The sequence below is a fragment of the Neopsephotus bourkii genome, unplaced genomic scaffold, assembly GCF_033783945.1.
Source record: "Neopsephotus bourkii isolate Nb327-2 ecotype Australia unplaced genomic scaffold, CSIRO-AGI_Nbou_v1 NB_1780, whole genome shotgun sequence".
NCBI classification, from domain to species: Eukaryota; Metazoa; Chordata; class Aves; order Psittaciformes; family Psittacidae; genus Neopsephotus; species Neopsephotus bourkii.
Window position 1 is genome coordinate 2474495 of NW_026902254.1, and position 11483 is coordinate 2485977.

Genomic DNA, 11483 nt, shown 5'->3' on the forward strand with positions numbered 1-11483 from the left:
TCTTGGAGACAGTGTGTGTTACCTTTTTTAAAGTCACCTTTTGTCAGGTCATGTCTTGAATGAAATTGTTGATGTATTAAAATAAAAGTCATGTAAGAAGATTTCAACCTACGGGTTCTTCACAATGTACTCAGAAAAGCCCATGCTTCTTGTTTATATGTTTTGCACCAACCTGCTTATCCTCTCTGAATAAGCAACTTCTGAACATGCAAGAGACATTGAATATGCTTGTGCAAACATTTCTGGAGTGACTCTTAGGTTATTCATAGATGTAGTCAAAACACTTTATCTCTTGAATATTCTTGCCAATAAAATGTTCTTAGACAAGTAAAGAAAAAATATTTTAAAAGCACAGTAAGCTCTATGGATACCCTCAAAGTAATATGTGGTATTTGTGTGCATATATTTCACAGACTGTTTAAACAGTCTACTATTTACTTATTTTCTCCTTACATTGTCACAGCTGTCAATGTCATTTGCCACAGCCTTGAGAAAACATGTAGATACCCTGTCTGAAGAGCTAATTTGGACCTGAGATACTACTACCAGTACCATGTTCTGCAATGAGATATTGTGTGACAGTCCTGTTACATTCTACTAGGAGTATCCCTCACTTAATCAGCAAAATGCTATACAGTCAAGCAGAGGCAGCAGGGTATTCCCCATGTCTGCTTACTCAAGGGGAATGTCACTACTGGTTCAGTTAACTCTTTTGCCTTTGTAGCAGTGTCTCGATAACTTTTACTTTATTCTTGTACAGAACATGTTACTACAGTTACCGTATCATAAACCAAGAAGGTGGCTAAGGAAATTGCTAAAATAGCATGATTCCCAGTTTCAGTGGGAGCTTAAACCGTGTGTAAAAACGTTTTTAGAAACAAAATTTGAAATCATGACAGTAAAGTGTACACTTGTCCTGCAGAAATTCCATGCCAAGCTGCAAAGTAAGTGCAAATTAGAGGGTGTGTTGCATGTATGTTTTTCTCTATTATGTTTTTCTCTATTATGTTTTTTCTCTATTATGTTTTTTAGAAAGATCCTTTCTTCCATTCGCTAAGAAATATCATAGTTTTAAGTGCTATGGAAAATAGTGTGCATAATGGAAGAATTTCAGCCACAGGCTTCTCTAGTTACCTTCTTTAGTGGTGTTTTTAAGTTTCTTCTTGCTTTTTCCCATCCTTAGCTGCCACCTGGCACTCTTCTGTTAGCACTGGTAAAGTAGGGCAAGCTTGCCAACAGCATCGTTTGAGTGACAGGCTGTGAAAATTTAAACACCCCACAAAAACATCCTTTTCCTCTGGAAAAATGGAATTTGACATCTTTATATTTTTTGGAGTTTTGATGTAAACTCTGCTCCATGGAGCATAAGGCAATGGGCAGTGATTTAGTCCAGCAGATCTAAAAAGGGTTTTTATTCATACGTTCAGAAGTAAAAGTATTTGTTTTCTTGGTTTTTTTTTTTTTATTTTTTTTTTTTTTAATACTGTTTTGCTGTTTTGCCAAGGCACTTTTAGATTTCTAATTTTCATGTTGATGAAGTAGCTGGCATTTATGGCTTTCTATTCATATATGACTTATACACAGGACACTTGGCAATAAGAGAAATAGTCACTATTTTTTAACCTAAAGATTTGACTTCAACTGCCATATACCTGCATTTGTCAGTTACAACTTGTTGACTCAGGCAAGACATTTCTTGAGATATTTTTAAAATAACATCCAATTGGAAAATGTCTTTTTTTTTTCTCTTGGCCAAAATATGTTAAGTTCAAGAAAGAAAATCCAAAAGTTGTATTGATCAGATCAAGAACGAATTTCCTTATGAAAAAAATAAAAAAAAAATCTGTTGCCAGATTTTTATATCACATACAGAAAATTGTTTTGTAAAGTCCTGCTTTTTCTGGTTCAAAACAAGACCTTGAGGCCATTTCCTACCTCAGCATCCCATGCTTTAAACTAGGAAGTACCTTCTGACATTTCTAACACATCTTCTGCTCAAAATTATTTTAACATATTTTTAATTCAAAATGAAAACAAGTTTTTAAAACCTTTGTTTAAAATCTTTCCTTTTTTGTTGAAAAAATAACTGTTCTCTGGAAAACCCCAGTTTAAAAAATGTCATTATAGCTACACAGTAAGATTGCCCTGGAAAGGATATTTCTGTGTTTCAACAACAATTGACTGCACCTACTGTGCACTGCAGTAAAACAAAAGCCCTTTGCTTTTCCTGTGTTTTGCAGTGGAATTGGTCTTTCATCTTAGTTACTAAATACATTAAATCCAGAGAGTCACATCCCTTGTTGAAAAAGGAGGGCTCCTATTTTTCTTAAGTGATTTTTAGGAGAGTATGCTGTGACTTATACAATACCTACCCCTCAAAAGCAATCCTTACTATGAAACAATCCATTGGAATTCATTGTAGAGCCTTACCTGAAAAAAAAAAAATCCCACTTTCTAATCTCAGCATTTCCTCAATGTCTTTTGTTCTCTTAAAACCAAAGGCTCTCTCAAATCATGTGGGACAGGCTTCTCTCTTGACACCTCACTCATAAATTCACAGTTCAAGAATGTGACATATGTGGAATTCAGCAAAATCAGCCTAGATCTTTACTGGTGAAATTTAACCAAATTTTTCCTTAACTGTGATTAAAGGATACAGTGACACTAAGCATGTTGTTTCTCCCTCTTCCACTGGCTTCAATCCCTTTGACAGCTGTGTGCATCTCTCAGCAGTTTTAATACATCTAGTTTGAACAAACTGTTCATGTTGATGGGAGGGAGGAAAAAAAGTTATATATATATATATATATAAAAAAAAGACGTTGAGATCAGGAGCACCAGTATAAATTAGTCCGAAATACCTCAGGCAAAGATTTTCTGCATTCCCTTGGTGCTAAAAACCTATTTCCAGGAGACATTTAAATTCCAAACAGCTCAGGATTAGGTGCTACTTTAGAGACATTCTCCAAAGCAGGGTCAGTGTCAAGGAAGTCCAATGTTTTCATTACAGTACAGAACTGTTGAGGGGGTAGGAGAGTCACTCCAAAACCATCAAATGCCTTTTTCCTGGCTTCTATGAGCACAGCCCACCTCCCTACAGGTATGTACACCTTGAAGAGAAATTGCTGTACAACCCCTTCTGCATGAAGTGCATTTATTCTTCCTTTTTGGTAATTAGTGCAAAGTCTGGGGCTCTTTCTCTGATGCTGGCTGGACTAGTTTAATAACAGCCTGCAGTGTTTATTAGCCAAGGGGAACAGTTATGTCTGCAGCATTCCCAAGAGTTGGGTTTGCCAAGAATTCCTGATCACACAACGGACTTTCACATTCCTCTTTTAAGATGGGAGCAAACAACTGAACCTACTGAGAGTACCCTTTGTCAGAGCTTGGTAATGCTTTTCTAATAAAGCACGGATGATTTATAATATGTTTATATGTGAGACATATTTGGCATATAAAGCAGTTGCAGCACAAGATTCATGGGTGCCAGAAAGAGGTTTCTTGTGATTTCATAACAAAGATGTTCTGTTACTGCTCAGAACAGCCAGGGAAGTTTTCTGTGCAGCACTAAACCAGTAGGATATTCTCACAGGTTAATTGCCACAACCTACTTCTCAGGGTGTACAGCAAAACCACCGTGACTTCAGTTGTTCAGCCATGAGACAAATCCCCAAGAATTGCTGCCAGCTGAAGAACAACAGGGTACCGATAGCTGCATCCATGTTATGGCTGAAATAATTCATTTGTGTGTACACAAAGTTTGCAAACAGATTTTGTGAGCCAAGAAGTCTTACCTACCTAGTGGAAACACTGCCAAGAAAGGGGTGGCTGCCATAACACCACCATTCTCCCAGAAGGGTACAGCTTCTAGCATCACCTAGTTTACTTAGGCGAAGACTGCCTAGGCAAGGGTTTAGGCATTCTTTTTCTGTCCCAGACTTATTTTTAGTTCTCCCTTAGTTACCTGAGTACTTGCAGGTACTTAAGTCTTTCTACCCTTGCACCATGTAGATTGACTACAGAGCCAACCACCCACGTTAAATCAGCCATATTCAGTGAATCAGGTGAGGTGGAGGAGCAATCATCACAAAAGGGGGCTGGGAGGAGGCAATACTCAAACAAATGTACAGAAGCCTTACTTTTTCATTCTCTTCCTTTTTGCCACTTTCAATGTTTACAGCAGTAGTTCCTCCCCTCTCTTATTTTGTGTATTTAATTCTTCCAATATCCTAACAGAGCTGAATCAGGGAAGCAGATTGCTCAGGCCTAGATGTCAAGCTGAACATCCAAGTGAATGGTTAGTTCTATAGGTTATTTACACAACTGCTTCCCCCACAACAAAACCTACTAGAATAAATAATTACAAAAAAGAAAGATATGTTTGACCTCACTGAGCTCTTGGTCATTTTTACTTTGTGGCTTACTTTTTCTTTACTTCCTATAAACTTGCAACAATACACAATGTCACTAACAGCAGACCTGTAAAACAAGAAAAACCATGCATCAGCCATCCCCAGAATCAAAATCTGTTTGAAACGAGCTTGAGGGAAAACATTTGTAATGAAGGCCATAATCACATTTCTTAAGTAAAACACAGACTAACAGAATAAGTGACTTTATGACAGAGAAGAATTCATGCTGACAAAATTACTTTTGCAATGTTCACCCAAAAGAATAAGAAAAAAATCCCCAATCCTGTGGAATAAAAAACACTGATCATTTTCGCAAGTTTCGTCATTTCGTCTGCTGTGTTGTGTATGTTATTTGTGTTACTCCTTCCTCTGTATTTACACGTGAAACATACAAAGAAAAATTAAGCTTTCCACCTTTCTGAGGAAGAGCAGAGGTCATACATTTTGAACAGGAAATATACTTTAAAATTATCTTAATTTCTGTTGGCTGAATATACTTTGCACAACATTTTCAAACACAGTAACAAAGCATTGGAAGCTAGCAATTATAAAAAAAGCGTAATATAGATTAAATCAGACTAACAAGGAAATAATTTATTACAGTCCATTTAAATTCTAATTACATCAAAACTTTGTCCTTTGTTACTTATCAGTACTCAAATGGAAAGCAGTTAGTTTTGCTGCAGATAACAAAGCTGTGGTGAAAGAAAATATCAATCCACATGTTAATTTATACTATTTCCCTTTCACCTACAAAAGGAGTATTTAAACATTGTAGAATGACAGTTCAGCACACTCAAATGAGCCCACAACCTTCATTTATTACCCTAAGATAAATCACACTTCCTTCAACTAATCAGGTTTTACAGAGTCTTGCATTCATTAAGTTGCATGCATGAAGCATGCAGAATACAGGGCCTTCTATTCATAATACATACAACTGCTAAAATCAGTTCTATGCCAGCAATTAAAAAAGTAAATCACTGTGCTTTGCCAGTTTGCCTCAGGCACCATCTCTTTATCAGCTGCCATAGACACTCATAATGTCTTGGCCAACTAAGAGTAAGAAGTAGGACTAACACCCAGAAATTTCAGCTAAGATCTTAATTTCACCATTTCTTATTAAAAAATAAGCCTAAGAGAGACTGACCAGAGAATAAGGACTTTACACATCTGACTTCAGAATAAGTACTTTACACAAATGAATTCCCTGTGAGATTTCATACCAACTGTATATCATCTTTCAGGGAAAAAAATGCAAATAAAGGCTACATATTGTCTCCAGATTAGAACACAGCTCTAAGCTGTTGAGTCTGTTGCCAAATGCCTTAAATCTGAGCTATCAGAAAAACAGAGGAAGCACTTCATGAGAAATTTAGAAGCTGTTACTTCACAGACCAGTTTATTGCTTTGCTATTCACTTTAAACAGAATTTTTCCATGCTCCTTTTATAAACCTAGGGAACATTTTCAAGCAGGTCTGTCATTGTATTTATTTGAAAATCAGTGTTTTAAGACAATAATAGGAAGGCAGCAAGGGTAATAAAGTTTTAATATAACCATAATGCTAATTTTTGAGGTAAGAATTCTTTATTTGAAAAATACAGATTCCTGTAAGACCAATTCTATTTCTTATTTTTAATGAACCCCAAAATTGAAGTAGTTTTCTAGCTCACCATTTCAGCACTGAGTACCAATAGCTGATGTAAGTGCCTCTGAGTGTCTGACTTAATAATTTTCATGGGGTTTAATCGCTTTTGAATCTAAATGTGATTTTTTTCATCACATTAATAGGAATGGCTCTTTGCTAAGCTATTGCAAACACAGAATAGCCTATGGGAGGTTTAACATATCTGTCATGTTAGTAAAATTCTAGGACACTTCAGTGTCTGTCCTGCTGCAACTTACTAAATTTCATCTCAGTTTGCTGTGGAACTTCTCCAACTTTGGATGAAAGTTATTCTGAAGAACACTCATTTGGCTTTAAAAATATACTCAGTGGCACTCAAATTTGCATCTGTTAAAATTCTGTGTGCTGAGTGTCATTCCTAAAATACCACAAAAGAATAAATTCATAGGAGAATCTTGGGGATTTAAGAGACCTAAATAGTAGATGACCTTCTACATTGTGAAATTCAGGCCATTCAAATTAGCCACCTCAGCATGAGGATAATCAAGTGCTCAACAACTGGGGGCTCAACATTCCTTGAACAGGGATTTAGATTGTCAGTGTGGTAGATACACTGAAGGAGAGGGTAATTTAAACTGCATTTCTTGTTAGTATCCTAATGTTCTCAGAGATTCACAATACTAAGCTCTTCCTTTCAAATACCAGGAACCTGTCAAGTTGTTTCAAACACAAGAGGAGCTAATAGTCAATAGCTCAGCACTGGGATTATTCACCATGAGTGCGGGAGCAGAATGCTACAAACTCATCTGAGCAGCATCCCTGCATGGGGAATTCCTCACTCGTGCTTTTCTGAGCTATTCCGCTTCACCCAGAACACAGGACTCACCCAAGAGAGGGGACAATGACTTCTGTGGATTACCTTCTTCCTTTAAAATGCTGACCTCTCATGGTTGAACTATATACCTTCCATACTTGCCTATTGCAAGCCAGCTAGCTTTCCTCCATCATCAAGAAAGGACACAATCCAACTAACCCTCCTTCATCATCATAAATGGAAATAATATGTTTTCCTCATCTGTGTCTTTCCCTTCTTGCCTCTACCGACCAGATCTTCCTCACCAGTTTGGAAAACACAGATTTAGTGATTAGAACAGAGGCAGAAAGCCAGTTCTTGCACCCCCAAGTGATTATCCTGAACTAAAAGCAATAGATTTAAGTGAATTTTTGTTTTCTTGTTCCAGGCCAATGCACTGTTAATTATTTCATGCCTGAGCACAGGACTTCCAGGTGAAGTAGGTGAATATTTTGCAAACCTAGAGCTTAGGCCTTCATCAGCTGCCTAGTATCTCTGTGCTCTAAAGGTTCGTGTGGATATTAAAATACACCAACAGCTTCCCCAGAGGAAAGCTGATGTAGAGAAAGTTTCAGGCACCTTCAGAGTTAGGCACAAATTTTGTTCATGACAGTGGGTGTCTACAAAATTAACTAGCTGCCCTGTCAATCAGGCTCCCACTCAGATACTTACAAATGAGATAGTAGGTCATCTCTATTGCAATTTGTGCACATGAAAGGTTCAGCTTCATTTAAATACTCAAACATAGCTGAAGAATGTTATTGTTTTACTTTTTCCCTGAAGATACACATGGTCACATTCTTCATCTGCATAATTTGCCTGCATTTCCCCAATGACTGATGCAGGAACTGTCCTTACCAGAGGCATGCTCCTGGGAGATGGGTTGCACTCTTTGGCAGTGATTGAGATGTCTGGAATAAGAAAAAAGACTGTCAGCAATATAATACTCATGACATGTTCCATTTTCAGAACTTTTCTCCCCAAAGTCTCACAGTGAACGATGCAATTAAAATTTTGGAATTGCAGGGGTGATGACTGAGTGCTCAGTTTCTCATTTTCTCTGGCACCTACTCAACTCCTTTGTCCAATTGTGGCAGGAGCCAAACAAATTGCAACTGAAATAAATTTTCCCAAGGACATTTCCATTTTATCAATACATGCTTCAGTTTCTGAGAACACATTAGCAGCATTGTGAATTTCGTGTACATTAGTTCAAATTGTTTTCTTCGTGAAAAAAAAAGACCCAAACCCGCTATCTCATTAGACTCAAAGACATGCAAAAGAAAGTGGTGTGGAACAGTATTCCTATCTCTTGAACATAAAACTTCAGCAAGATCAACTGAATTGTTTTTACACCATTACTACATTTTTATAGTATTTTTTTTTGTGATACAACTCATATTCACTATTTCTTATTGTTTTAAAAACATTTAAACTCATGGTTTGGGCAAAAATCTGTCTAATATCATAACCATTTAGAATATCACAGTAATTTCACAAGTTGGTAGCTTATTTAAGTAGCATCATTAATATTTTCTTCAGAATTTGTAGGAATTATGTTTGTGTACATTTAGTGTGCAAAGATACAGTGTACAAGAGGAGCTGACATTGAAACCTCTCTACAGAAATTCTACAGAAAAGCATTTGAAGTTAATAACTTACTCAAACATCAAAAGATAACAGTCTTAGGTACTTTGCTGAACAGAAAGGAGGTATTTCTATGCACACAAATTACTAAATTTGGTGGACCTGTAGGAAAAAGCATCTTTTATAGATTACTCAGAGTATCACATTAGACAGGGAGAAGCAGATTCCTGGATCATAAAATTCAATCCACCATTGTTAGTACTTGTAGTATAACCTGTTACAGAATCATAGAATAGTTAGGGCTGGAAAGGACCTTAAGATCATCTAGTTCCAACCCCCCTGCCATGGGCATGGACACCTCGCTCTAAACCATGTCGCCCAAGGTCATGTCCAAATCGGCCTTGAACACTGACAGGGATGGAGCATTCACAGCTTTCCTCGACAACCCATTCCAGTGCCTCACCACCCTCACAGTTAATAATTTCTTCCTTATATTCAATATAAACTTACCCTGTTTAAGTTTTAACCCGTTACCCCTTGTCTTATCACTACAGCCCCTCATGAAGAGTGCCTCCTCAGCATCCTTATACGCCCCCTTCAGATACTGGAAGGCTGCTATGAGGTCTCCACACAGTCTTCTCTTCTCCAGCCCCAACTTTCTCAGCCAATCTTCATATGGGAGGTGCTCCAGTCCCCTGATCATCTTCGTGGCCGTCCTCTGGACTTGTTCCAACAGTTCCATGTCCCTTTTATGTTGAGGACACCAGAACTGCACACAATACTTCATGTGAGGTCTCGCAAGAGCAAGGGGCAGGATCACCTCCTTCAACCTGCTGGTCATGCTCCTTTTGATGCAGCCCAGGATACGGTTGGCTTTCTGGGCTGCAAGCACACACTGAAGCCGGCTCATGTTCACTTTCTCATCTACCAACACCCCCAAGTCCTTCTCCACAGGGCTGCTCTGAATCTCTTCTCTGCCCATCTCGCAGCTGTGCCTGGGATTGCTCCAACTCAGGTGTAGGACCTTGCACTTGGCATGGTTAAACTTCATAAGGTTGGCATCAGCCCACCTTACAAGCATGTCAAGGTCCTTCTGGATGGCATTCCTTCCCTCCAGAATATCAACCGAACCACACAGCTTGGTGTTATTGGCAAACTTGCTGAGGGCGCGCTCAATCCCACTGTCCATGTCAGCGACGAAGATGTTGAACAAGACCGGTCCCAAAACCGATCCCTGAGGGACACCACTCATTACTGGTCTCCAGCTGGACATTGAGCCATTGACCACAACCCTTTGCATGCAGCCATCCAGCCAGTTCTTTATCTACCGAGTGGTCCATCCATCAAATTGATGTCTCTTCAATTTAGAGACAAGGATGTTGTGTGGGACAGTGTCAAACGCTTTGCACAAATCCAGGTATATGACATCAACTGCTCTACCCCTGTCTATCAGTTCTGTAGCCCCATCATAGAAGGCCACCAAATTGGTCAGGCAGGATTTCCCCTTAGTAAAGCCATGCTGGCTGTCACTAAGCATCTTGTTTTTTTTCATGTGCCTTAGCAGGAGAATCTGCTCCAAGATTTTGCCAGGCACGGAGATGGACTGACTGGTCTGTAATTGCCAGGGTCATCCATTTTCCCCTTCTTGAAAATGGGGGCTATAGTTCCCTTTTTCCAGTCATAGAGGACTTTTCTTGACTGCCATGATTTTTCAAATATGATGGACAGTGGCTTAACAACTTCTTTTGCCAGTTCCTTCAGTACCTGCAGATGGACTTCATCAGGTCACATGGACTTGTGCACGTTCAGGTTCTTCAGATGGTCTTGAACCAGATCCTCTTCTACAGTGGGCCCAAGGTCTTCGTTCTTACAGTCCCTGCGTCTGCTTTCCAAGACTTGTGTGGTGTGGTCAGAGCATTTGCCAGTGAAGACCAAGGCAAAGAAGCCATTAAGAACCTCAGCCTTCTGCAAATCCAGGGTATCCAGTTCTCCTGATAGCTTCGGGAGAGGGCTCACACTGTCCCTAGTCTGTCTTTTATTTGAAGTGTACCTATAGAATCCCTTCCTGAAATCTTTAACATCCCTAGCCAAGTTTAATTCTAAGTGGGCCTTAGCTTTCCTAACCTGCTACCTTGCATTCTTCCCAGGCCACCTGTCCTTGCTTCCACCTTTTATAAGCCTCTTTTTTCCTTTGAAGTTTCTGCAGCAGCTCTGTATCCATCCAAGGATGTCTCCTGGCCCTCCTGCTGCGCTTCTTTCTAGTTGGGATGCAACACACCTGAGCTTGCAGTAGGTGATCCTTGAATACCAACCAACAGTCTTGCTCTCCCCCTGCCCTCTAGGGCTATATCTCATGGAACATTACTAAGCAGGCTATTAAAGAGGCCAAAGTCTACTCTCTTGAAGTCCAGGGCAGTGAGCTTGCTTCATGCTCTTCTCACTGTCCTGAGGATCTCGAATTCAACCATCTCGTGATCACTACAACCAAGGCTGCCCTGGAGCGTCACATTTCCGAGAAACCCTTCCCTGTTGGTGAGCACAAGGTCAAGTATGGCACCTCTCCTTGTCAGCTCCTCAATTACTTGCAGAAGGAAGTTGTCTTCCACACAAATGAGGAACCTCCTGGGTTGCTTGTGCTGGGCCGTACCATCGTTCCAACAGATGTCAGGGTGGTTGAAGTCCCCCATGAGAACAAGGGCCTTCAAGCATGAGGCTGTTCCTGTCTTTCTATAGAGTGCTTCATTCACAGAGTCCTCTTGGTCAGGCAGTCTGTAACAGATCCCCACGGTAATGTCTCCCATCACTGTTCTCCCTTTAACCCGGTGTCCTGGGTTCAGCAGTAGCAATCATTTTTTTCCTTCTTAGTAGCTTGTGCAGTGCTGTGTTTTTGACTTTCAACCTGGGAACAGTGCTGGTAACACTGGTGTTTTTAGCTGTTATTCAGTAATGTTTACTCTGACCAAGGACTTTCTCAGTCTCCTGCTCTGCCAGGGAGGAGGGGA

At 39.6% G+C, this 11483-nt stretch overlaps 1 long non-coding RNA gene across 1 annotated transcript; it reads right to left on the minus strand.

Annotated features, from left to right (window-relative positions):
* Positions 1 to 1132: 1132 nt before the first annotated feature.
* LOC133226403 (uncharacterized) lies at positions 1133 to 6877 on the minus strand. Its single transcript, XR_009729495.1, has 3 exons — positions 6815 to 6877; positions 4425 to 4479; positions 1133 to 1210 (listed from the first exon to the last, which is right to left on the minus strand). It is a non-coding gene; the product is annotated as an uncharacterized LOC133226403 (long non-coding RNA).
* Positions 6878 to 11483: the final 4606 nt, after the last annotated feature.